Genomic DNA, 22,833 nt, shown 5'->3' on the forward strand with positions numbered 1-22,833 from the left:
TGGGCAGTACCGGGTTAATGTGTATACCATTAAACTGACGTGATTTTTATTTTTAATTTTAATTCCATTGAAAGGAACTGAATTATCATTTTATAAAATAAAATGTAATATTATAAGTGATAACATAATAATGTAAGTATGTACATATACATACATGCATATGTGATTTTTTTAATAATAGAGAAAATTAACACAAAATATGAAAATCCAGTTTTTTGTTTCATTATATCTAGTCATTATTAGAACCAGTTACAAAATCCTTGTTGTTATACAATAATATAATAGTAACTCTTACTAATTTCGTAATGGATTTCTTAGCTTTTGGTTCATAGCGTTACGGCTCAAGTGGCTTGCGCACAATTGAGCTTCTTCGTATATTCACAAGTGTTTTGTATTCATGAATGTCAGAGAATCCTAAGCAAATATTCATAAGTATTGTGAGCTCATAAGCAAACACTTGTGAATGTATGCTTCATAGAAGCTAAGCAGCTCACAAGCCAAAACTCTCTCTCTCATAATTGTAAGTGAGCAGTATTCACACTTATACTCATTCCGTGAATAATTTGCTTGCTTCATACTCAATTTTTCGCAAGTGGCTCAAAGTTGTGTTTAACTCATTCACTGCAGATCACTGATACATACGAAAAAATCTACTACAAATTAGACACTTGGTACGGGTTGCCCCCAAATATTCTACTACCAAAACGTTCAAATGCCTCAAATCTACTATAATGTGTTGCCGTGTTAGGTTTTAAAATTTATAACTTTAACAATCTTAATATATAAAAATCACGTGTCACATTGTTTGTTTGCGATGGACTCCTAAACTACTGAACCGATTTTAATGAAATTTTTAACACTGTGTGCAGTTTGGTCCAACTTGAAAGATAGGATAGTTTATAATTCTCCTTATAGTCGCATTATTTATTTATTGCAAATTATTTGTTTATTATTAGCAAAGAGCTATCCACCAGTTGGTGGCGCTAACAGCGGTATTGAGTGCGCTATGTTACAGTAGATGGCGCTACAAACATTAAAAACATTAAATGAAAATGCGTTGTTTGAAGTTTATATTATTTGTGGTAAAGTTATACGAGTCTATGACTTCCAAAAAAAATAAAAATTGGGCGGGGCGAAGTTCGCCGGGTCAGCTAGTATTTTTATAAAATATTCAAATATTTTTCGATTATTTAAATCTGTTAGGAGAGTAAAACGCGTGTTGACTTGGCGACAGTAGAAAACAGAAGAAGGAAGTTTATTAAATAATGAACTTAGCTTCTATTCGTAATGACATCTGTAAGTCTAATAATATACAGGGTGTTTCTTAAGATTATAAATGTACAATTTTCTTCTCAACACCTTCCCCAAATTGAATATTTATGTTCATTACAAAATGGATATAGAAATGATAGTTCGTTATACAATCAGAAATGAATTTGAAACAGTAATACAATTCAGTTATGAGTAAGAGAAAATATTTACTAATAATTAGATGAGAATAAATTACTTTAAGCCAAATTCATTTGACAGTTGTTTTGTTTTTGGCGCAGATACTGCTTTCGTAAAAATATCTGCCATCATTTTATCGGTGCCAATGTGGTATAACTTAATTTGGCCATCTTCAACCTTTTCCTTGATGAATTTCGATTTGATGTCTACATGCTTCGTTCTACTTGAGTATGAGTTATTTTCAGCTATGTGTATAGCGCTCTTGTTATCGCAGAATAAAATCATAGATTTCGAAACTTTGGGCACTAACTCTTTTTCAAATCGCTTAAGCCAGATTGATTCTTGTGTAGCAGCCACCATAGACATTAACTCGGCTTCAGTAGATGATAAGGCTACAGTATGTTGCCTTTTGGCAGCCCATGAAATGGCAGCATTCTGAAAAGAAAAAACATAGCCAGTTGTTGAGCGGCGATCACTTACATCATTTGCCCAGTCAGCGTCGCAAAAACCAACGATTTCATCGGGACTCCTCTTATACACTAAGCCCTTGTCAATAGTTCCCTTGAGATAGCGCATGACCCGCTTTACTGCAGTCCAATGTGCCTTCCCTGGATTCGTGCTGTATCGGCTTAACAAGTTGACAGCAAAACATATATCAGGGCGCGTGACCTGAGCGGCAAACAGCAGACATCCAATAGCTTGCTTATAGGGAACAGCAGCCATTTCCCTTTTTTCGTCATCATTAGTTGGGCACATCTCCGCGGACAGCTTTTGGTTAACGTCGAGGGGTGTGCCTACAGGATTGCATTCCTCCATGCCGAAACGTCGAATTACATCGGCAATGTAGGCAGATTGGTCGATCTTCAGAGTACCTTCTTTGAGATTTTGGGCTATACGCATACCCAAAACCGATGATGCTGCACCTAGATCTTTCATTTTGAAAGTTTCAGAGAGCTTATCTTTTAGTTTGTTCAACAGCTTTGTATCATTGGCGAATAGGATGACATCATCCACGTAAACAGCGACGAATAGCATTATATATATACACATTGGTCGACGTTGCTGCGTTGCAAGCCGAAACTAACTAGCGTTGAATTGAGCTTTATGTTCCAGACACGACTAGATTGCTTCAGACCATATAACGATTTTCGCAGCTTGCAGACGCGACCAGATCCATCGTCAAAGCCACTTGGCTGAGTCATATAGATCTCTTCTTTAAGCTCGCCATGTAGAAAAGCACTTACAGCATCCATTTGGTAAACAGTAAGGTTATATTTCACCGCAAGGGCAATCAAAAAACGAATTGATGTATATCGCACAACTGGTGCGAATGTCTCGTCATAATCGATGTGCTGCTTCTGGTTGAATCCTTTCACCACAAGCCTGGTTTTATAACGTACAGGATCTCCGTCTGCATTTACCTTTCTTTTGAACACCCATTTTGATGGAATGGCTTTCTTTCCCATAGGCAGGGCTGATAGTTCCCAAGTGCCGTTGATATCATGAGATTCAATCTCTTCAATCATTGCAGATTGCCAAAGTTTATGGTGCTCGCTTGCCATCGCTTCCTCCACAGTGTTTGGATCTGATGATACATATTCAGTTACGCAGAGATTATAATTTGGTCGTAACATATTCCGCAATCGCTCAGAACGGCGGACTCCTTCATGGTCCAAGCCTGTTATTTCTTCGCGCTCCATTGTTGATTCATGATTCCCTACTGTATGTGAATCACTGCTACCTGAAGTTTCACCACTACCATCTTCTGTTGGTAATTCTTCCACATATTCCCCCTCTGAATTGGCAACGGAAGTTGGCTCTGGTAACCATAAATTAACCGTATCTGTCTTTGCATCTATAGCTGGAGGATTTTTATTAATTTGATTTTCAATAAAAACTACATCACAGCTAACAATAATATTTTTCGCTACAGGATCATACAATCTGTATGCCTTTGATTCAGTACTGTAACCTACAAGAATACATTCTCGAGATTTAGGTTTTAACTTACTGCGTTTTTCTTTGGCTACGTGAACCATTGCCTTACAACCAAAGACTTTGAGGTGTTTCAAGTTTGGTCTTTTTCCTGACCACAACTCTTCCGGACTCAGTTTGTTACCTCTGCATGGTGTACGATTCAGTAGATATGCCGCAGTTACAGCAGCCTCAGCCCAGAATCTGTCCTCTAAATTTGCATCTAGCAGCATGCATCTGATTTTTTCCGTTATGGTCCGATTTAGCCTCTCTGCAACGCCATTCTGTTCGGGGGTGTAGGGTGTCGTTTTCTGATGGATAATGCCATATTTCGAAAGATACTTGTTAAAAACTTCATTTATATACTCGCGACCATTGTCCGTTCGGAGAACTTTTATATATTTGGAAGATTGATTCTCCACCATTGCTTTGAATTTTACAAATTCATCGAAGACAGCTGCTTTTGATTGAATTGGGATAACAAACACTTTTCTGGAATAGTCATCCACAAACGTTAACAAATAGCGCGCACCAGAAAATGAGTTAACATTTAATGGACCCATTACATCACTATGTATTAGTTCCAAGGGTTGTTGAGCACGCTGCCCTTTGTCACTATGTGACGCTCTGGTCTGCTTGCCTTTTATACAAACCACACATTTGTCGTTACCACTGGTTGTAATTTTAACACCTTCCGAAGCATTTTGGATGGCTGTGACACTTTCGCGACAGACATGACCTAAGCGTCTATGCCATAAGTTATAGCTTGCGACACCCATCGCTGCATTATCTCGTTGCACACAGTTCAGACGATAAAGACCATTTATTTTGCTCGCAATTCCAATTAGTTGCTTGTCCTCGTTTAATATTTTGCACCAATTGTCTTTAAAATGTAGTTCTTTCCCATTGTCTGTCATTTGACTCACCGAAAGTAAATTCGCACACAAACTAGGAACGTACTCAGCATTTTTGATAGTTGCGTTAACATTCTTATGTTTAATAGCTAAAGAGAGTTGCACATCGCCAGTGCATTCAACATCAATTTTGTTATTGTCAGCGACAATTACTCTCTTGTTTATCACGCGTTTTGTATTTGTCATGCATTCGTTGCTTTTTACCATATGTTGAGAAAGCCGGAATCGACATACCAGTCATCGTTGTTGTGCATATTAGCATAAAGCGATGAAGCAAAAAGAACCTGACTTTTTTGTTTTTGCTTGTCGTCTTTCACTATTTTCTTACGACAGTTTTTGCTTATGTGCCCTAGTTGCTTGCACGAATGACAGCGAACTTTTGAAAATGTTTTTGCCTTTGTATAAAGAGCATTTTCGGCACTTTGCTTTGTATCAAATTTCGCATCTTGTAAAAGTAGATTTTTCACAGCGTCTACAGTGAGCGTTTTCTTGGAGTTTTCGACAGCGAGCACTAGCGCTTGAAACTCATTGGGCAACCCAGCTAACATGAGTGATGCGGTTAGTTCATCATCAATTTTTAGACCTGCGTTTCTCACTTTAAATGCAGTCATTATCATTGAGTTTACATACTCTTGCATAGTCTCGCAGTCTGACAGCTTGAGTTGTACCAATTGCTTCAACAGTTCCACCTTGCGCGTCAAACCTTTATCTTCATAGGCTTCCATGAGTGCTTCCCACGCGTCCTTAGCTGATGTTTTATCTGCAAAGTGACCGAAATTATTTGGCTCTACCAACATCGTGATTTCAGCTAGTGCTTTTTCATTAGCATCACGATCAGCCTCAGTTGCAGTAACAGGCAAACCATTCTGGACCATTTTCCAGTGGCCCTTTATGACCAAATATGATTTTGCCTGGCATTTCCAGACATCAAAATTCTCACGACCGCGAAGTCGTTCGACGGGTACCGAAAAAACGTTCGACATTATTTAAATTGTAAAATATATACCAAATTAAAAGTCAATATATTTACTTAACACACAGAACCTTTTTTTACCCGGATTTATTTATTGATGGGTTAAATTAACTTTGTGTGGCAAAGGCCCATAACCTGTTAGGAGAGTAAAACGCGTGTTGACTTGGCGACAGTAGAAAACAGAAAAAGGAAGTTTATTAAATAATGAACTTAGCTTCTATTCGTAATGACATCTGTAAGTCTAATAATATACAGGGTGTTTCTTAAGATTATAAATGTACAATTTTCTTCTCAACAAAATCCCTAAATATTAAATTTGATCAGTTTTGTCCAAAATATTATTTATTGTATCAATATATTATTAAATGTTTCCAATTTTATAAAAAAATAAATTTTATATGTATATATGTCTGTCAGTCTGAATTATTTTATATTTGTCAAAAAGTTTATCTGTCGAAGGCCGCATTTCCATAGTTACCTTGATCTGTGATTTTGAAATGAGAAATTAAGCGATTAGGTTTGTACGCTTATTATCAATATTTTTTTTGTTTTTCAAATGTTTTCGTGTACCAGGTATAGGACCCTTCTTTCCACCACTATTCCTTTGATAGGGTTTTTAATAAGTATTTCGCTGAGGGTGATTTAGAATATTTTGTAAATATTAATTATTACTTAGTAGATTGTTTTGAATATTATTGTTGTTGTTCCTGAATTGTACCTGATTTTTTATATTAATTTTTGTTTCTGTTAAAATTAACACAAGCCGATTGTTATGACTTGTATTGTTTTTTTGGTTTTTGTTTAAATAGTTTCCAGTTGATTGTTTTGACATATATTGTCAATGTTACATTTTTAATGTAATTAATATTCATGAATTGTACCTGACTTTATATATTTATTTTTGTCTAGTCATATTTTTTACAATAAGTAGATTGATTTAAAACTGTATATAATATATAAAAGGGGTGAAAATAGGCCTCCTGGGGAACCGAACACCCAAAAAAGATCGGTAGCGCGCCTACATTGCAACCTCAGAGGTGGTAAGGAAGAGCAATAAATATCCAAAAAATTTTTGTTTTAAAAATATTCTTGAAAGTGTTCATTAATGTTTTCCGTTACAAATATTTTTTCACAAAAAAGTTGATCTACTACATGTCTTTTAATTCCATCTCTGTGCCTAAAAAAGGTAGATTTCGATCAGGTGATTTCAGCTGTGAAAAATTCTTGGAAAACAGCTGATTCTTTTGTTACTTGTAGGGTTATACAATGACTAATTCTATGACATAATAAACGAAGTGCTAACACAAGTATTTCCGTAATCTTTTCGGGTGTAGGCACGAAAGCCATATTAAACAGACTAGAAATACAGCATACGCTTATAGTGATGGGCGATGTTGTGACTTTTAAGGAACACTGATACTTGTGACTGTGACTTTGTAGTACATTAGAGGCCCGCTAATCCGGACACGGCCTAATCCGGATTCTACTGTAATCCGGACAGAGTTAAAAAATTCAAAATTTCTATTATGTACCTTGTAATCCGGACCGACATTCTCTATCCGTATTCTCTAATCCGGATCACATGTTTATTATTCACTACATTCGCTTCGCACTTTATTTCGCCACTTATGCGTGCGCTTTGTTTCATACTTGTGTGAATCCGCAATCTTCTGGAAATTACTTCCTGATCAAACATGGGTGTCTGTCTGCTGTAGAAAGAAGTGCTCCAGGGAGAAAAACCTCTAAAGAGAGAGTAACATTTCTTGCTTGTGCAAACGGTGATGGCACACATAAACTTAAAATGGTGGTAATTGGATAAGCGGAAAATCTCAGAGCTTTTAAGAACTGTAGCGATCTTCCAGTTGAATATTACTCGACAAAAAATGCCTGGATGACTTCAACTAGTCGTTTGTCAAACAAGTAAAGGATTTTCAAGCGGAAAACAACTTAGATGGAAAAGCTATTTTACTAGTTGATAATGCTTCTTGTCACGCATCGGTTGCGCAGCTTACGAGCGACGATGGTAAAATTATAACCATATTTCTTCCACAAAAACACAATACGCTTAACCAAATTGTATTATCTCAAAAGCCTCTTGGTGCATATCCTGTCTTTGGAAGAAAATGATGTTTCCAAAGTTAATAAAAAACTCACAATAAGGGATGCTGTTTTTTTGCTTGCGAATTCTTGGGACAAGCTGTCGTCAGTAGCAAAATGTTGTCAAAAAATGCTTCCCTATTCAGGGAATAACGATATAGTTTATACCGAAAAAAGTTCCGATGCCGATGAGGATCCAGATGATAGCGTTTTTCTGTCTGTTCTCAAAGAAAGGACGTCACAGCGTGAAGATGCACAAGAGCTAACAGAAATCGGAAATTTTGCAGAGAATGGATAATAACAATCATCAACTGCCACAATCTGAAATTAGTGAATGGCTTATTGGAGATAACGACCATTTACCCCTCCATAGTGACGACGATTCCTTCGTTGAAGAAGTCGAAAACAATGAACCAAAAGCTAAACATGAAGACGCTATTAAAAGCTTCAGCACCTGTATACAGTGGTCAGAGGAAAATAACGTTAAATCGGACAGTTTGTGTATTCTTAGAACGCTACGGCAGCGAGCAATAGAGGCTAAACAAAAAAGCGTTCACCAAACAAAATTAATCGATTTTTTCAATTAAATTTAGAGATTTATTACACCGCTTGAGACATACAAATTTCTAACATTTATTTCCAATGTATTGTTTTAAGTTTGAAACATGTGTATTATTTGTTATAATAAACAAACAGAAATTTATAAATATTTTATCTTAATGCATACATAGTTCTGATATGTCTTTGGTAATCCGGATTCCCTTATATTCCGGATAGGGGTCGGTTTTAATTGATCCGGATTAGCGGGCCTCTACTGTAGCAGTGATTTTAAACTGTGACTGTGACTGAAATAAAAATTGTAACAGACATACATATGTAGGCCAATAAAGTAGAACAAAATTGTTTCCTTTTTTCATTTAGGTACAATGTACATATTTATTAGAATAAACAGAAATTAACATAGTAAATTCATTTTTAGAAAATCACCAAATACAAAGTATATACATAAAAGATAAAATTAAATAGTGTTAAAAATATTTACATTAAATGGAAAAGAAGGCCAAAATATTATGTTTGTAAATATTTTCCATTTGTATTCAAAAACAACAATATTTCAGCATTCCTTTCGCTTAATCTTGACCGACGATCACATACAATTTGCCCCGCTTTGGAAAAAATTCTCTCGCAAAGAACGGAGGAGGCTAAAACACATAAATACTTTTTGGCTAATTCTGCCATTTTAGGGTATCTGTATTTATTTTCAAGCCACCAATGAAATGGGTCGCAACTACGGGAAACCAGGCCATCTTCCAAATAGCGCTGAATTTCAATAATGGCTTTTGCTTCTACACTACCATGTGGTTTATGTTCATTAGCGTATTTATCGAAAGAACTCCATATTGATACTGATTTTTCAATATTTTCTTCTGTTCTTTCAGTCTGAAATTCTATTTCTTCCCTTTGCATATCTATTAGATAACGTTTTATAATTTTTTTTGTGTTATGAGCAACGCCACTAATTTGAACCGGGGGTCTAGAAAAGTAGCTACCGTAAGTGTATTACTGTGTTGTAAACTGCTAAAACGTTCCCTAATTCCATTTAAAAAAATTTCAATAACTTTTTGTATAGTGTTTGAAAATGTTTCAGTTCGCAAATGTCTATACACATCTAATAGACCATTTGCGATTGGTATTACCAGCGAACCTGTGCAATATGTTTCACCACTAATGCTTACTGTGGCATCTCTAAATGGTTTACAAATTTTGCACAAAGCAGCAACAGTCGCCTACTCGTCGCTGGTTAATATAGGTAAATTTTTGTTTATAATTACCAAAGTACATTTCACCGCATCCTCCAACTCCGAAAAACGCTCCAACATTGCCAGTGTGGAGTTCCACCTCGTTTCAACTTGTTGAATTAATTTTAGAGGTTCTTTACCGCTGTTGCGCTGGTAATTTTCAAACGCTTCATTCGCTGAAGTACTTTTCTTGAAGTGAGCAACTATTATTTTAACTTTATCAGTTACTTGTTCTACTTCAGGAATGCGTAATCCTTCTTTTACAATTAAATTAATTGTGTGAGGCATACAACCAAAATGCTTCCAACCTAACTTATTAATTATAGCACTTTTTATGTTACTAGCATTATCCGACACAGCTAGCAATATTTTATCGTTAATTTTCCAATCACTTACGATTTGTTGTATCGCCTCACTTAAGTTTTCAGCTGTATGATTTTGCCTCAGTTGGGATGACGATAAAAGCACTGACGTTAGTTCAAATTTTTCGAACACATAATGTGCAGTTACAGCAATGAAACTAGGCGTGTTCCGCGATGTCCAACAATCAGTGGTGATACAAAACTTTTCCCCGCTCCTAATCATTTCTCGCACCTTATGTTTACATTCCTCATACAATGCAGGAATCATTGATTTTGAAATCACACGTCTGCTAGGAATGTCATAAGATGGATTTAGAGCTGTTACAAATTCCCGAAAACCTTTGTCCTCAACTATAGAGAAAGGTTGCAAATCCACCGTAAACAGCTGCAATAACTTGCTTGTTATTTCACTTTTTGATTTTAGCCGCGCGACATTTAAAATCTTGGTTTGTGTTAAAGGCTTTGGTAATGCAGTCGAAGTTGATGGAATATCCTCTTCAAAAGTAACAGGCGCATTTTGCAGCGCTGGCGTAATTTCCGTCTGCAAAAATATTTTCACAATACCAATTTGATAATAACTTCAAAATTAGATTACCATTTCCAATCGAACAGTAGGATGCCTCCGTTCCATATGTTTTTTTTAAATTTGATGTTGACGTTTTATATGATATTTTGCATTTACAAATATCACATTTTGCGAAAACAGCATCCACTTCTTTAAAAAATTGCCACACATAACTCGTTTTTGTTCTTTTTGACACAGACATCTTTAATTTTTATTAAATATAAGCAAACTGATTTGTAACCGTTTCGTACAAAAATTAATGTACATGATCCGTTATTTTTTAAGACGCACATTTTTAAAGTCACAATAAATATATTCTCTGAAGGGTTTTTTCAATATAAGGATACTCAATAGAAACTATTTAAATTAAACGAAAACAAACTTTTAAAAATATTTCGTTACTTATAAAATACTTTTTATAAGTTTTTTTTAAATTACTATATAAATAGATGCAATTTTAAGATTAAAAGTTTTATAATTGGCTTTACTACAGCATTGAGATTTCTGTAATCAATTTAATTTGTACATAAATATTACCCGTTTAAAGATAAATTAACATTTGATATGTTAACCAATTTATACTTATCTGAAATTGAAGAAAATTCATAGCTATTTTGTCACAGTCGCAATTTTTCACATGATACTGTAACTGCTACTTTGTCACAGTCGCAATTTTTCATGTGATACTGTGACTGCTACTTTGTTCGTTAATTCCTGTCACTGCTACTTTAGGAAACTTGTCACAGCTGTTACCAGTGATTTTTAAGTAGCAGTGACAAAGTCACAGGTACTCAAATATTTGCCATCTCTATACGCTTACCGCAAACAACCATTCAATAACGAACGCTCAAGTTGAACGTTTGCACAGTACAATACTTGAAATATCTAGAGCCTTAGCAGCTGACACAGGCACGACTGCGGAAGAGCAATTATTTAACGCAATAAAAGAATATAACAGGACGATACATTCAGTAACGGACAAGGAACCAGTAGAAGTTTTATTTGAACGAAGTAAGTATCCTGAAATAAAGGATAAAATTTAAATAAAGCAAGAAGCAATGTTAAAATATCATAATAAAAAACGATTAAATAAAACATATATTCCAGGACAAATAATTTACGAGAAATCGAGCCGTCGCGAAAAATATACAAAACGCTACGTTAAATATATAATCAAAATCGTGAGGACACAATCTTAACAACCAAGGGGAAGGTTATACACAAAGATAACATTAGACAAAATGTTCAAAACAATGATAACATTCATATTGATAGGGACAAACCTAGCACTAGTAATAACGGACATTAAAGACAAAAAATATATACTGACAGAAACAGATCCTTCATATCTGTTTGAAAACGAAGACTATTTGTTCCATGTAACAAACCTTACAAAAATCCTACAACCCTACTACTAAATGATATTATAGAAAACAATAACCAGCAAAGAACGATAAATTCAAACTTTGAGAAACTAATAGGTAAGTTTAATCCGCAAACTTTAAAATCAAAACTTCTTCTCGAAGAAACTCATAAGGAATTATTAGACTTAACCACAACAATTAACTTTGCAAAATGGAAACTTTTACTCAGCTGCAATAAATACAGAAGAAATTGAAGAAATTATGAAAAAGGAACAAATCAATATACCAATAATAGATATCCTAGAATATGCAACAATACATATTTGTAAAGTAGCTGAAACATTTGTAGTAATTTATAAATACCCAATAATACAAGAAAAATGTGAAACATATGATGTAACATCCATGTCATGCTCTCACGGTAAACTTAAACTAGAGAATATTATATCATATTGTAATGATAAACCACAAAGAGTAAAAAACTGTAAAAATAATCTGAGTAAATACATTTGTAAAAAGAATAAATCCGACCAATGTATAATACCTTTAATACGCAATAATGAAGCTCACTGTAATGTAATAGAAGAAAACAATATACCGATAATTGAATTAAATCACGGTAACATAATACTCAGTGGAGAACATGTAATAAACAATCAAATTATTTCAGGAACTAATCTTATACAAATCATAGACCCTGTAACAATCGATGGAAAAATATATAAGAATAAAGAGGAACAAATAAAGAAATACATTAAAGCTGAGGGAAATGAAAAAATTAGAATATTAGAACTACTCCAATCAGACAATGAATACAAATTTAATAACATACAAAAATTACATAAGCTAGTTATTCCATTCGAAGAACATCCTGTACGAAGCATATTAAGTATTATTGTAACTTGCATAATAATAATAATATTAATAATTTACACTATTTTTAAATTGTATTCACTCTATGTTAAAATTCAATCTAACAAATTAAGACAACAAAACCAGATGCAGTAGGAAGCTGTACTAAGACATCACGAGATGGAACACTTAATCAATCAGTCAGGGACTACTTCTCTTTAAAGGAGGGGAGAGTTAATATCTATAACACTAACCTTGACACATCGCATAGCAACAACGCTCACCCAAAGGATACAATCACGCAGTAACCACGTGTTTAGGTACACAGTCCAAACAATAACACACCATATGCCTCTCAAAAATAATCTATACTAATATTATTATAAAGCTGAAGAGTTTGTTTGTTTGAACGCGCTAATCTCCGAAACTACTGGTTCGAATTGAATAATTCTTTTTGTGTTGGATAGTCCATTTATCGAGGAAGGCTATAGGCCATATAGGAGCGAAAACACAGTGGTAAATGTGTAAAAAACGGGGGAAATTATTTATCTTTGAGGGCTTTCGTTCCTTGCGCTGCGAAAGTGGTTCAAGATACACAAAAGTTATGTATGAAAGAATTCTGTCTATTTTAGTGATTTAAAAAAAGTCCATGAGTACCGTTTTTGTGATAATTAATTTGGTCGAAATTATTTGTTAGAATAATTTTCGTGAGAAAAGTTCTGCGAAAGATTTATGGTCCTTTGCGTGTTGGCCACGGCGAATATCGCATTCGATGGAATGAGCTGTACAAGATATACGACGACATGTTGTTGCGCTGTTGTTGACTCGGCTATAATCGCGTAAGCGGTATCTACGCCAGTAAAGAAGAAGAAGAAGAATTTGTTAGAGTTGTATTAACAATCGATCAGTTGTTTTGATTATTCTGCTTACTGATTCAAACTGATTTTTTGGTTCCGGTATGATGATTGGAAATGATTGAACAGAAAAACACGATCGAGTCCAATGATGCACGATAACTTAGACATCGATCAAGTGTGCGTTGAATTGATTGTGATCGAACCAACCAGATCGAGAATTGCCTTGCGAATATGTATGTGCATATTTGTGTGTTTTAACGGAAACAAGTTGCGATGCATAAAATTAACCAAAACATTACTGCATATATTTCTTAATTTTTAATGCTTAAAACTAAAAGTCAATTAATGCTTAAAATTTATAAACAAAGGAAATGCTTAAAATATTATGGAACACAAATTTTAATCACTTGAGATCAACAAAAACTTAAAATTAAAAGAAGGTTTATTTCAATCTTAATCGCTAAAACTACCCATATACCTATAATTCCGCAACCTACATCAGTTTTAAAAGAACTGATATCAGGCTCACATCCATCATCAAAGCATTTCTTAAATCACTCAAAACAATATAATACACTATTTCAGATGACTTCATTTGGTGCCAAAGAAATTCGTGAGGGAAACTTCTTGCCCACTTTTAAAGTCCAAGGGCAAGTTTATCATTTGCTCGGTGACTTACTTCCAGCTGAAAGGGCACAACCCGAATTTTTGCAAATATATTTTGTTTCCCATGCAGATCAGATATCCCTGCCCTCAAATTTAAACCCTAGCTTGCAAATCGATCTTATCGACGTTCTCCAAACAATAAAGTTTTAAGTACAATCAAATCCCAATGATTTAAAACTTATTATTCATGCTGATGTGAAACCCCTAATGAGCATCGAGGTCGGTATAATGCGCCGGTAGTAGATGAGGTAGCTCGACGAAGACAGAGGACTGAGAGAGATGGTCGACTTCAACGAGTTTCTGAAATTCATAGATCTTATAACCCGCTTCAATATCCCTTACCTTTTCCCTTTGGAAACGACGGATACTGTATTAATATTCCACAGCAGGATACTACTGCTAGATCTAAAACAGTATCATGTATGCAGTTTTATGCATTTAGACTCATGGTGAGAATAAATGACTTTAACAGCATACATTATTTCAAAGGATTATTCAACCAATATTGTGTTGATATGGCGGCAAAAATGATTTCAGAGAGGCTTGACTTCATCAAAAGAAATAAAAAAAATTAAGAGCAGAAGAATACATTCATTTAAGAGATGCCGTCGTAAATGATGGGAATATAAACGCTTCTAATATTGGCCAGCACGTTATATTGCCGTCGTCATTTACAGGATCCCCCAGATTCATGAATGAAAACAGTCAAGATGCCATGACATATATATGTCAGGAAATTTGGAAGACCTGATCTCTTCATTACATTTACATGTAACTCAGAATGGCCGGAAATAAAAATTGAGTTATTACCTAATCAACATTCTTACAACAGACATGATTTGGCTTCTAGAGTATTTCATTTAAAAGTCAAGAAAATGATAGACCTACTAACGAAGAAGAATATTTTTGGGCCATCGAAAGCCTATGTTTACAGCGTAGAATGGCAAAAAAAAGGTTTACCTCACGCCCACGTTTTATTGTGGCTGGCTAACAAAGTACAACCGGATTCTATAGATGCAATAATATCGCCTGAAATACCTGACAGACAACAAGATCCAATTCTTCATAATATTGTCATAAAAAATGTGATACATGGTCCTTGCGGATTTCATAATCCTGCGTCACCATGTATGAAAGAAAACGTTTGTTCTAAAAAGGACCCTAAACATTTTATTTCGAAAACACAAACTGGGGATGACGGCTACCCAACCTACAGACGCAAGTCTCCAGATAATGGTGGAAACACAGCAGTAATTCGTGTCAAAGGTACAAAAATGAGCGTGGATAATCGTTGGGTGGTTCCCTATAATCCAGTGCTACCACGAATTTTTAATGCGCTCATTAACGTAGAGTTTTGTCAATCAGTCAAAGCTATTAAGATCAAGCCACATTTTCGTTACAAATGAATAACGATGAAGTAGAAAGATACCTAAATGGTCGCTATATAAGTTCCTCGGAGGCGTTCTGGAGAATTTTTCAATTTTCTATTCATGAACGTTTTCCGGCAGTAGTTCATTTAGCAGTTCATTTGGAAAATGGACAAGGAGTTTATTTTTATAATAATGAAAATCTCCAAGATCGTGTTAACAATCCTTCATCAACGACACTTACAGCGTTCTTTGATCTTTGCATAAGCGACGATTTTGCAAAAACCCTTTTATATCACGAAGTTCCTCAGTATTACATGTGGCAAAGAAATTCATTTTCTAGAAGAAAATGTGGGCAAGATATTGAAGGATATCCCAGTGTAAAAAAAGACACAACTTTAGGCCGTGTTTTCAACATTCATCCAACTCAAACTGAATGTTTTTATTTAACGATGTTACTGCAATATGTTCGCGGTCCAGTGTCATTTGAACATCTAAGGACCGTGAATGGTGTTATTTTCCAAACTTATCAAGGCGCTTGCAAAGAATTATGTGTACTGGAGGGAGATGAACATTGGCAAAATACCATGTCCGATGCTGTCATATCCGAGTTAGCTACAAAATTAAGGGAATTATTTACCATCATCCTTATATTTTGTCAACCATCTGACCCCTTAGAGTTATGGAATAAATTTCGTAATGCTTTATGTGAAGATGTATTAGACAGACTGCGTAATGAGAATCAGGATATGACATTAGCATATAATGATGATGTATACAATGATGGACTAATCATAATTGAAGATAAAATTCATGAGATTTGGGACAAATCCTTAACTGATTTTGGGCTTCCTGCATCAATTTCTTTCGCTTTTGGGCCCGTTAGATGTAACATTGCGAAAACCATATGATATAAATGAATTAAATGCGTAGTAGACAGAACTCCTAGAGACCTTAGAAGCTGTAATAAAATCATGGGTGGGATTACTGTTATGTTTGCTGGGGACTTTCGACAAACTTTACCCGTAATAGTAAGGGGAACTAGAGCAGACATTGTAAAGTCTTGCCTTAAAAGTTCTCCATTATGGAAGTTCGTAAATATTTTAAAATTATCGACAAATATGAGAGCCCATTTGGGGGGAGGTAGTATCACTTTTCCTTCAAAATTACTTTTAGTAGGAGACGGGAAAATACCTCATTTTCAAAATAAAATTGAAATTGACCGTGATTGCGGAGTAAGAGTAGGTAACATTAAGGATTTAATATCAAAAGTTTACCCTGACATCAGCGAAATAGAAAAAAAGATCACCAATGGATGTGTCAAAGGGCAATATTGGCGGCGAGAAACAGTAGCGTGGACGAAATTAATCACATAATTTTAAATAATCTTGAAGGAGAAATAGTCACATACACATCTATTGATAATGTAATGGATCAAGAAGATGTGGGCTATTACCCACAGCAGTTTCTAAATTCTTTGAACCCAAGTGGCCTTCCTCCACATTCCCTTAAGCTAAAAATAGGCGCCTCAATAATTTTATTTAGAAATCTGAAACCACCTAATTTATGCAACGGGACCCGACTTCGAGTCAAATTTCTTCGCAATAACGTGATCGTTGCAATCGTTTTGACTGGTTCAGCAGTTGGTCAAACAGTACTTATACCTCGCATCTCGATGATCCCAAATGACATATGTACCTTTTAATTTTAAAAGAATTCCATTTCCCCTTAAGCTATCTTTCGCCGTTACAATTTCTAAATCGCAGGGGCAAACATTTAAACACGTGGGGATCGATTTACGCCAAGACTGCTTTTCACATGGCCAATTATATGTCGCGTTGTCAAGATCAGGTTGCGGAGAAAATCAATATGTTCTTTTGCCACCAGAAAATAAAACAAAAATTATAATTTACGCAGAAGTTCTTTGATAACAGAAATTGACGTGGACGTAGATAAAGACGAAACCCAAAATCACTACGGACGAAGTCGCGGGCACAGCTAGTCCATATGTAAAGTGAACATATAAATACAAGTGTATTAAGTAACACGCATGTCTTTATCTAACACTAACCTTGACATCATGCTACACATTGCATAGCAACAACGCTCACCCAAAGGATGCAATCACGCAGTAACCACGTGTTTAGTAGAGATGAGCGATATGGTGATTTTTCGATATCTGTGATTTCAGTGATTGCTATTTTTAAATCACTGTGATTTTATATTGCTATTGCGATCGCAACTAAGTCGACCTAAAAACGTCGTTGTTGTTGTTGTAGCGGCAGATTCTGCCAATTTGACACTGTTTGGCCGAATAAAAGTCCTGATTTGTTCCACTTACGTAGACCCGACTGTCGTGGGAACGACGAAAACATTTTATTGTTATTGGCGGCAAATTCTCTTTTGGCTCCTGTAACTCGAGTCAAGTTTTTTCCCCTTTCTTTTCACTACATTTTCGCAAATGTTGGAGCTGTTCGGCTACCTGACACTTAGACCGTATAGCATAGTTCATTTGTATGTTGGTATGATGGTTTCACACATTTCTTAGAAGGAATTACCATTAGTGTGGTGATAATTTGTTTGTTTAGAATACCCACTTTTAATATTCTCAAGACCTAATAATTAACGGGAATTTCCTAATCTTTGGGAAAATATTAAAACCCCGTAATTTTTTTATTCCATAATTTTTTCTGAAACTAATTAGTTAAAATTCTTGTTTTCATCACAAAAAGCTTTCATATTTGGTTTTAACAATAAGTAAAATTAAAAATTTAATTAAAACAAATTAAAATATTCCATGATTCCATTTTGCTTACATTTCATCTACCACTTCAAACTCCTGCTATACTTCACTTCTTTTCCTTGATACATTTCCTGCCATTATTAAAAATTATAAGAACGTTACACTCAAAACTTCAAACCGCTATGACGAAAAATAGCATATACGATATATGCATATGTATGTACAATACCCTAAAGAAAGTTGTTACTTTTCTGCTATTTGCTATTGTGATCGTAATTCACAGGTTCGAACTGCTATCGTAAATCACAGGTTCGAACTGTGATCGCAATTCACAGGTTCAAACTGCGATCACAGTTTCAAACTGCGATCACAGTTTCGAACTGCGATCACAGTTTCGAACTGCGATCGCAATTCACAGGTTCGAACTGCGATCGCAATCGCAGTTCATAGAAGCGAACTGCTATTTATAAAATGTGATCGCAGTTGCGATTTGCGATTTTTCAATCACAGTGAAAAAATCACCGGTAGTGAAATATCGCTCATCACTAGTGTTTAGGTACTAAGTCCAAACTGTATCACACCATATGCCACTCAACAATAACCTAGATATATGTATGTAAAGCAGCGTTGTCCACGGCCTATGCGCACAATAGCGCACGGACAGTGCCAGACACCTCACACCAACATGTCGCGACAAGTGTCTGTGAAAGCACGATTGTGCTACTGTATTCAACTTCGTAGGCAAGCAAAGAAGAATTTTGCGATCAGTTGACGCTAGAATAACCAACACAAGCATACTTACTATCGCCTTCCGACAGTGTCGCTCAAATATTCTAGGTTTCAGTACCACTTAAAAAAGTTACAAACAAACATACATACAGTACTTGTCCAATAAATTACGAACGAGAGCAAAAAAACAAAAATATATATAACGGGTGATTTTTTTGAGGTTAGGATTTTCATGCATTAGTATTTGACAGATCACGTGGGATTTTAGACATGGTGTCAAAGAGAAAGATGCTCAGTATGCTTTGACATTTCATCATGAATAGACTTACTAACGAGCAACGCTTGCAAATCATTGAATTTTATTACCAAAATCAGTGTTCGGTTCGAAATGTGTTACGCGCTTTACGTCCGACAAATTTTGTTCAGCGATGAGGCTCATTTCTGGTTGAATGGCTACGTAAATAAGCAAAATTGCCGCATTTGGGGTGAAGAGCAACCAGAAGCCGTTCAAGAACTGCCCATGCATCCCGAAAAATGCACTGTTTGGTGTGGTTTGTACGCTGGTGGAATCATTGGACCGTATTTTTTCAAAGATGCTGTTGGACGCAACGTTACGGTGAATGGCGATCGCTATCGTTCGATGCTAACAAACTTTTTGTTGCCAAAAATGGAAGAACTGAACTTGGTTGACATGTGGTTTCAACAAGATGGCGCTACATGCCACACAGCTCGCGATTCTATGGCCATTTTGAGGGAAAACTTCGGACAACAATTTATCTCAAGAAATGGACCCGTAAGTTGGCCACCAAGATCATGCGATTTAACGCCTTTAGACTATTTTTTGTGGGGCTACGTCAAGTCTAAAGTCTACAGAAATAAGCCAGCAACTATTCCAGCTTTGGAAGACAACATTTCCGAAGAAATTCGGGCTATTCCGGCCGAAATGCTCGAAAAAGTTGCCCAAAATTGGACTTTCCGAATGGACCACCTAAGACGCAGCCGCGGTCAACATTTAAATGAAATTATCTTCAAAAAGTAAATGTCATGAACCAATCTAACGTTTCAAATAAAGAACCGATGAGATTTTGCAAATTTTATGCGTTTTTTTTTTAAAAAAAGTTATCAGGCTCTTAAAAAATCACCCTTTATATATATATGGCGACAAAATATTGAATATGATTCAATACAAAAATATAATAATTTAAGTTTAATGTATATAGCATATAAAAAATAATTTTTTTCTAAAATTAGCCAAATATTTATGTTTTTATTAATGATTAAAGTTAGAACTATTTTTTACTTCGTTCGTAATTTATTGGACAAGTACTGTACATACATTCATACAAGTGAAGCTAATAGTAAAAGCGTATTGAAAATAGCAGAAGACGAAACAATGAAGACATTGGGTATTCAATCCTACTAAAGACATTTTTCGATTTAGTACGAATCTTTCAACGAAAAATTAAAGAATATTATTCAAATCGATGGAAGGTATGTGACAACATCAAAGGAATTACATTTCTTAGATATGGTAATACTAAAATATTCTAGTTTAAGCAAATTAATACTACCCTTATGAAGCTTATATCTTGCGATTTATAAAAAGAATAAGAGGACGAAAATGTCCCAAACTGAAGAGGTGTTAATAAGATATCAGCAAAAATTACAATTTAGAGAAGAAATTCTTCTTCTTCTTAATTGGCATTCAGAGTTTAGAAATAAAAAAAGAAATTAATCATAAAAACAGCATTGCAAGCTTAAATCCAATTTTGGATAATAATGGAATCCTGCGTGTAGGAGATAGATTGGGTAATGCAAATCTTCAATTCAATCAAAAGCACCAAATAATATTATATTAAAAAAGTCACATTTGTCATAAATAACAATTGAAATGAACAAGTTAATATAATCAATGATTAGAAGGAATTACTGGTTTATTGGATTGAAGAATTCAATAAAAAAGACAATTCGAACTTGTAGTCGATGCGTCCGTTACCATAAAGAAGTAGCAAAACAGAAGAGGTAAAAATCAACATATATATTCGGACAATTGAACAAATTTTGTCGGAACTTGTAGAAGATTACACGCAGATTTTAGAATGGCAATCAAAAATAACTCAACCGTAGCTCCCATATTAGTAGCAGATAAAATTCAATTGCATTTTTGACCCCGGGCAAGCAGGAGTGAACTCCCAAATTCCTCCAAAGTGAGCTAAATATCATTTAAAAAGAGTGAAAGGCGAAAGTAAATTAACATTTGAAGAATTTATTACTTTACTGTCACAGATTGAAACGGTGCTGAATTCGCGCCCTCTATGTGCGATAGATAGTGAAAACGATATAGTCGTTTTTACACCTGGCCATTTTTAATACGCTTTTATTAGCTTCACTTGTATGTATGTTTGTTTGTAACTTTTTTAAGTGGTACTGAAACCTAGAATATTTGTGCGACATTGTAGGGAAGCGATAGTAATAGCAGAAACAGTCAAAAACGCTACTTCCTTCCTTCCTTTTCCTTCCTTAACGAGCAAAATCGTGGTAAAATCGCAGAAATCAGCCATCTTTGCTTGTTTTCATTTGAACAATGTTGCCATTGCTCAAAACGAATCCATATATAGTTTTGTAAACATCTATGTTTTCAATTAAATTTTTTTAATAATATAAAATATCAAAAATGAAAACAAACTATTAAAAATAGTTTATATATTTATAAATAATAGCATTCGACTCTGATTTTGAGTTATTTTAAGAAAATTTCACACATATTTAAGACAACTTGTATAATTACTACAGTATATCGAGATTGGCAACCCTGCTTTGTGAGAGAGAAATTAGCTGACACGTTTCTACGTTTCTTAAAGCTTAGTACGCAGCTCTCAAGAAACGTAAAAACTTCATTAAAAAAACGCTTAACTCTTAAATGCCCAAGGCCTCAGATTTTGTAATAATTTCCCTTAATTTTTTACTTCAATACCCAAATGAGCTAAACTTTGTATTCAAATGATTAAAATGCGGCTTATATTGCAAGGAAAGTAATTTATTATAAATGTATTCATATTTCATAAATGTTCGTATAAAATAATATAAAATTTGGTGCATAACTTACTAAACAAAAGTGTTTTGGAAATTTTTTTTATATAGTCGTTTTACATTAATACACTTATGTATTGGTAAAGAAAACTTATTATAACGGGTGATTTTTTTGAGGTTAGGACTTTCATGCATTAGTATTTGACAGATCACGTGGGATTTCAGACATGGTGTCAAAGAGAAAGATGCTCAGTATGCTTTGACATTTCATCATGAATAGACTTACTAACGAGCAACGCTTGCAAATCATTGAATTTTATTACCAAAATCAGTGTTCGGTTCGAAATGTGTTTCGCGCTTTAATTTTGTTCAGCGATGAGGCTCATTTCTGGTTGAATGGCTACGTAAATAAGCAAAATTGCCGCATTTGGGGTGAAGAGCAACCAGAAGCCGTTCAAGAACTGCCCATGCATCCCGAAAAATGCACTGTTTGGTGTGGTTTGTACGCTGGTGGAATCATTGGACCGTATTTTTTCAAAGATGCTGTTGGACGCAACGTTACGGTGAATGGCGATCGCTATCGTTCGATGCTAACAAACTTTTTGTTGCCAAAAATGGAAGAACTGAACTTGGTTGACATGTGGTTTCAACAAGATGGCGCTACATGCCACACAGCTCGCGATTCTATGGCCATTTTGAGGGAAAACTTCGGACAACAATTCATCTCAAGAAATGGACCCGTAAGTTGGCCACCAAGATCATGCGATTTAACGCCTTTAGACTATTTTTTGTGGGGCTACGTCAAGTCTAAAGTCTACAGAAATAAGCCAGCAACTATTCCAGCTTTGGAAGACAACATTTCCGAAGAAATTCGGGCTATTCCGGCCGAAATGCTCGAAAAAGTTGCCCAAAATTGGACTTTCCGAATGGACCACCTAAGACGCAGCCGCGGTCAACATTTAAATGAAATTATCTTCAAAAAGTATATGTCATGAACCAATCTAACGTTTCAAATAAAGAACCGATGAGATTTTGCAAATTTTATGCGTTTTTTTTTTTAAAAAAGTTATCAAGCTCTTAAAAAATCACCCT

General features: G+C 35.0%; 2 protein-coding genes across 4 annotated transcripts in view; one reads left to right on the forward strand and one right to left on the reverse strand.

Moving 5' to 3' along the window:
• Window positions 1–22,833, reverse strand: part of LOC105225451 (retrovirus-related Pol polyprotein from transposon 297) — a 332,389-nt gene that overhangs the window by 164,431 nt on the left and 145,125 nt on the right. For 2 of the 3 annotated variants that reach the window (XM_049450368.1, XM_049450341.1), the window contains exon 2: window positions 10,954–11,153. The exons of the other annotated variant lie outside the window; for it this stretch is intronic. The gene's annotated coding sequence lies outside the window, so the exon portion shown is untranslated. The remainder of the gene's footprint in view (window positions 1–10,953; window positions 11,154–22,833) is intronic. 3 annotated transcript variants of the gene reach the window in all.
• Window positions 18,550–22,833, forward strand: part of LOC125777012 (uncharacterized) — a 160,156-nt gene continuing 155,872 nt past the window's right edge. Inside the window, exon 1 of the mRNA XM_049450761.1 lies at window positions 18,550–18,931. The gene's annotated coding sequence lies outside the window, so the exon portion shown is untranslated. The remainder of the gene's footprint in view (window positions 18,932–22,833) is intronic.

Source organism: Bactrocera dorsalis, chromosome 1 (genome assembly GCF_023373825.1).
Source record: "Bactrocera dorsalis isolate Fly_Bdor chromosome 1, ASM2337382v1, whole genome shotgun sequence".
NCBI classification, from domain to species: Eukaryota; Metazoa; Arthropoda; class Insecta; order Diptera; family Tephritidae; genus Bactrocera; species Bactrocera dorsalis.